Here is a 6,410-nt window from a genome sequence, read left to right as displayed (position 1 = left end):
AGACAAGACCAGAACTGGAGACTCAAAAACTTCTGGACAACCAGGCATTGCTGAATCTCCTGGATTTCATAAGAGAGTAAGGAATCTGCAGACTGAGGATGAGCCCAGATCCACTAGAATGGGAACTCTGTTTGTACTTAGTTTTCCAGCAGTTGTCTGAGAACATAGAGGGGCCTTCTTCAGGAGGCTTAGGCTGTAGTTCTGTAAGCAAAGGCCATTTTCATGTTCGTCACAGTTGTCCATGATGGAAGAGACAGTTCATGTATATCCACATTGTATATTGACTATTCATCATGAAAATGGATGCTTAATAACTCCTCATTGTAGATCATAGATTAAATACATTTGTAGAACAGAATGTTTTAGAGAGAAAATTTTATTAGATAAAACCTTATGGACTTTAGAACCCACATTAGCATGGAGAATTGTGTTCTGTGCTACATGTTCATAGGTCACATTTTATTTTCTTTTTTAAAATATTTAATTGGGTATTTTCTGTATTTACATTTTAATTTGAAAGTACATTTCAAATGTTGTACCCTTAACCCCTAACTCTCCACCTGCCTCCCCTTCAACTTGCTTCCATGTAAGTGTTCCCTTTCCCAATCACTTTTAGCACCTCAGTGCCTGGGCTGGTTGATTATGTTGTTCTCCCTTTAGGTTGGAAACCTTTCAGCTCCTTCAGTCCCTTCTCTAGCTATTTCATTGTTTTTCCTGTGTTCAGACCTATGTTTAGTTGCAAGCATCCTCATCATTATCCATATGACTCTGGCAGAGCCTCTGATGAGACATTCATACCCTCTGAGGAGATATCTGGCCATTTGCTTAGGGACTTCATGAAACATGCTTTTTTTTATTTTCTAATAGCTGATTAGTACTCCATTTTTTATATGTACCACAATTTATTTATTTCTTTATTTATTCATCTGTGTTAGAAGTGTGTAATATAGTATGAATTCCTCAATTAAAAACAAAAAAAATGGAGAGACTATTCACATGGTGAGGCAGTTTAAAAGTTTACACATATCAAGTTGAGTGAGTCTCACACAAATCAGTATAGAGTATGATTTTCTAGGGAGGGATCAGAATAGAAAGGATGGAAATAAATCCCAGCAGGGACCTAGATTGATGGCTCTTTATTTCTCTTCATCTTTTTATACTCACAGACATGTTCCTTTATTTCGAAAGTATTTTAAAATATCTACATATTGTAGGCAATTATCATGTAATTCTATATATATATATATATATATATATACATACATATATATATGTATGTATATATATAGACATAAATTACATAATATTAATTTACAAAACTGGATATTGCACACCAGTTGTTTTGTCATAATTTAATACATCCTACATATTTTAAACTAATTAATTTATTATCTGCTTCAAGTTTCTTGATCCTTGAAATTTTTTTTAAAATTATCAGCAATATATGTAGCTGTATACTGGTTATTTGGGTTCGTTTTTTGTTTCTTCTTCTCCAATTATCTTTTTTCTGCCCTTCATATCCCATAACACTATATAGAATAGAAAAATAAAATAGAGGTGACCCAGAGCAATGTTATGTTTGTACTACTTTCTGCTAATAATGCATGTGGAATTTTTGACTCAGGTTTATTCTTTAACTGAAAGAGACCTAATTATTTCTTCTTTGCCCACTAGTTCTTAACAAACCACACAGCAACCTAAACACCACTCCCTTACTAACAATAAACAACACTGACCAATTCTACCTCTCAGGGTTTTAGCATGTATATACCCTATGAAAAGTTCCCAGAATTCCAAATATTACACACATGCACAAACCATTGGTAGATAAAAAAGCCATGCCTCTGCTAGAAAACAAGGTAAATCATAGCAGCATGGGACAATCTGAAAATGCCACATCTCCTATACTTGGGATTAAAACAAAAACCTAGTCTTATAATAATTTTGTGGTTTTGAAAAGAAACTGAAATTCTCACTAAAAGTGTAGTATAAAACATTATAAAGCATAGAGAATTGAATTTGTTGTAAAAACATAACAACATAAGACATTCAATTATACTACAAATCCACATTAAATAATGCACACTTTTTAATTCTTTACCAGGTCTTAGTTTCATTTATTAAGCAGTTATATACATTCATAATGCTAATGACTTCAATTCACAACTTATAATAAGTGGGGAATGCAAACCAGGCCTCTCTATATATGTAAACCAGACCTGTTGTGACCTTGCAGCTCTGACAGAGGATGGAAAACAGGGATTCCAAGGTTTTCTCATTCAGTATTGCACTGGACACAGAACACTCAGCATAGTGCTAGATGTTAAGTGAAATTTCTTTCACAATTTTTATAACTTTGAATTGAAATGTGTTTTTGAATTTTTTACCTGAATACTGTACACATCAATATTCCCACTTAAATACCATCCTTATCAATTGTTCACTTACTCTCAAATTCAGGACCTCTTTATCTTCATTTGCCATTATTTTATTCATTTCTCTTTTACATCTGGAAAGCTTCACCCTTGGTTGTAATCCTATCAACTGGACTCATCATATACCTGGAAGATTAAATGGAACCTGCCCCACAGAGCCCAGACAAGGGAACAAATATAATAGAAAATAAATAGCTTTAGTGGCAGCCCCTGTTCAGGTTAATTAAGTTCTAATCTAGTTGAAAGTATTCCTAGGTATAAGGTCAAAATTTATAAATAAATATATGTGGTCTTTGTCACTATTCAGGAACTGGGTGAGGCAGAGAGAGACCCTGGGTCACACAAGAATAACCCTGTTGCAGGAGGAATGCAGGCCAGCAGGTGTTACTCACTTTACACCCAAGTAGAAACTTGAAGAGCAGATGTAGACAAAATCGGCAAGGGGGATCCCATAATTCATAAAACTATTGTCCTCCATGAACCACATGTGACACAATTTACCATTTTAGCCCTAAAGAGGCCATTGTCTAATGAGTTGTAGTGTTTTTTTTGTTTTTTTTTTTTTATTTTTCCTGAAAGACCCAAACTAAGTGTGTGTACACATCACTATCTTATACTCATGAATTTAAATCATTCTGCTGGTACTTTCACGGGCATAGAAATGTCACATTCTACGACAACATTTTGATACCAAAACCGCATTCGCTCTCATAGTGGAATACACTCCTCAATTAAAAAATAGAGAAGCAAAATTGATTTGTTTAAGGATAAATGGGCAAATATTTCAACAAAATTAATCTTAAAATTTAACTCACAACTCCTATGGAAGTGTTATATCCTCAGGTAGAATATGGGAGGTGAATTTTTAACATGGTCTGAGATTCACAATGAAAACACATCTCCAAACTCTTGTGATCATATTTGGTACATTTTCTTATACTTTGAACACTAAATAGTGATTTGACTCCTAAGGATGTTAACTCAAATATGTCCCATGAAAACATGTTCACATGTAGATGTATAGATATAGATAATATAGAAAGTGACAGGTAGAAGTACATAATATAGACATGTGTGTGTGTGAGTGTGTGTGTGTGTGTGTGTGTGTGTGTGTGTGAGAGAGAGAGAGAGAGAGAGAGAGAGAGAGAGAGAGAGAGAGAGAGAGAAGAGAGACACACACACACACACACACACAGAGAGAGAGAGAGAGAGAGAGAGAGAGACAGAGAGAGAGAGAGAGAGAGAGAGAGAGAGAGAGAGAGAGAGAGAGAGAGAGAGAGATAGAGACTTTTGAGGGTTTTCATTATTAGAAAATATATTTATAATATTAATTTTTCCATCACTGATAATTGGATACCAACCCCAGAAATTACTGAACACCCCAGAAAAAACTCACAGGCCATATGAAGCTCAAGAAAAACAAAGGCCAAAAAATGAAAGCTTCAGCCCTTCTTAGAAAAAATAAATAAATGTATATCACCCTGTCAGAATGTGGTACATCTGGACCTTAAATCATTAATAATCCTGGAGCTGAGAATATAACCTTGTAGGAATTTTTGCTATTCAAAGGTTAGTATGCTTAATCTATACTCACCAAGAAAATTGTTTCCATGCTATAGTCTGTCCTACATGTACTTCATGCTTATGGTAACAAGTGGGCTTCCAATGCATGCTATCAAAGCTCTAAAAGAATTAGGTAGTGAAAAAAATATTCATATAGTGTTATGCCAAAATGCCTTTAAAAATCTGTATATGTATCCCTCTTTTTTAAAATAAAGTTTTAAGAGAGAAAAAAAAGAACAATTCACAATAGCTAAAAAAAATTCTTTTCCATTAATCAGGATTAACTTCATATTCAAGTACTATACAATGCAAAGTTGTGATAATATTAAATCTTTATATATATATATATATATATATATATATATATATATATATATATATATATCACATTCATTTTGATTCTCTAAAAGATCTATGAATATTATAATTCTTTCTTTGAAGCAGGTAAGTAATGCAAAACAGTATTATAGATGAAAAGAAAGAAATAATTTTTATCTAATTATATAATATTTTGAGGATATAATTGCCTCAAATTCTTTCATTTCCTGTGAGGCATCTTTCTAGTAATTGGTGTATATAAAACTTTCACCCCAGTGCTCCTTATTTATCAGGAAATCATTCAAATAAAATCTTTCTCAATTCATGAAATGCAAACCAGCCTTGATCTTGCATCTCTGGAAGAGAAGAAAGACCTGGATTCTCAGGCATGTCTATTCACTGATTGACACTGTACACAGACTATTTAACATGCATTCATGACTCAGCTTGAATTTCCTTTTTGCTCTTTAAATCTAAATAATGTGATCCGGAGAGTCTATGAGTTAAAGGAAATTTTGAAACATGTTACAGGTTCGTATCCAGAATTCAATGTGTTTGCACACATTCACTCAGAGGTTCAGCTGGTGAGGGGTGTAAGTGTTTTAGTGATGTCTGCACAATCCACAATACTCTTATGGGCCTCCTTGTCCACATAAAGCAGCTTTGACTGGTACTGTATAAAGGAGATCAAGGGTGGGGTTTCAATCATGAATGAAAATTGCAGGGGATGAATAAAAATGTTTTTAAAAGAAAATTTAAAACTATACACAGGTTTAGATTTTTTCTTAAAATATATATTTTGCAGTGGGTATTTGGGATCAACATATCCTTTTCTTGTCCTTATCATTCCCATTTGGTCAATTTTTCAAGTAGAAATTTTGTTGAACCTTCATTTTATATTTGCATGCACAGTTGGTTCTAACTGAACAATATCTAATGCTGACAATTGTGCAACCCATTAATATCTGTGTTTCTATTAATGTCTTAATTTACTTAAGAACATTGAGTTCCTTATTAATTACAGAATAACATATTCTACTGCACTTTATAAATAGCATATTTAGTTTATCAATCATTTGTTGACTGACATGTTGTTTGGTTCAGTGATTTAGCTGTTATAGAATGCTGAATATAACTTTGCACATATTTCTGAGGCAGGTTCACCTGATGTCATTTGTGTTATATTTACTGTGACACATTCTGGAAAGGCCACTATATTCTTATATATGAAAGAAGATTGCAAACTCTTATAAATGAGGATTTTTTTTTTAATTTCCAATAACCTTTATCCTCATTGCTACTACCAACAATCAATTTTGACATCAGGACAAGTGAATTTCTCAGGTTAGGATTCTATTTTAAAATTTAGAGATTAGACTTCCATATTATATCTAAATGACCTGCACCTGTCTCAGGGAAAGTTTCTCAGACAGATTTAGAATTTGGATGTCAGCATCCTGTTGACTGACCAGGTGCACTCTACTTCCTTCTTCTCCAGCTGGGATGTCCTTATATAAGAAAGACCCTGGATCATGAATATGCAAACCATGGGAGTCTACAATGATAAATGTAGAGATATCTACACCAAACAACAACATATGAGCACTGTTTTCTGTACACTCACTGAATCACAAGGTCCCTACCATGAAATGCAGCTGGATCATCTCCTTCCTGATGTCAGTAGCTACAGGTAAGGGGCTCCCACGTCCTAAACTTGAGAGGCCATAGACTCAGATGACAGTGCCAATCACATCACGTTTTTCTCATGTGCATTCAGATGTCCAGCTGCAGCAGTCAGGAGCTGAGCTCGTGAATCCAGGGTCCTCAGTGAAGTTGTCCTGCAAGGCTTCTGGCTTCAACATTGCTAGCACCTGTATCCACTGGGTGAAGAAGAGGACTGGACAGGGCCTGGAGTGGATTGGAAGGATTGATCCTGATGATGGTGAGACAAATTATGCTGAAAAGTTCCAAGGCAAGGCCACACTGACTGCAGATACATCCTCCAACACAGCCTACATGCAACTCAGGGGACTCTTCTCTGAGGACTCTGCAGTCTACTACTGTGCAAGACACAGTGTTGCATCCACATCCTGA

At 34.7% G+C, this 6,410-nt stretch overlaps 1 gene segment (V, D, J or C); it reads left to right on the top strand.

The window, feature by feature from the left end:
* The first annotated feature begins 6,050 nt into the window (after nucleotides 1-6,050).
* Nucleotides 6,051-6,410, top strand: LOC308418290 (Ig heavy chain V region 186-1-like). The segment is given in 1 exon: nucleotides 6,051-6,410.

The sequence above is a fragment of the Micromys minutus genome (genome assembly GCF_963924665.1).
Source record: "Micromys minutus genome assembly, chromosome: 1".
In the NCBI taxonomy this organism is placed as follows: Eukaryota; Metazoa; Chordata; class Mammalia; order Rodentia; family Muridae; genus Micromys; species Micromys minutus.
This window is presented reverse-complemented; position numbering and strand designations above follow the sequence as displayed.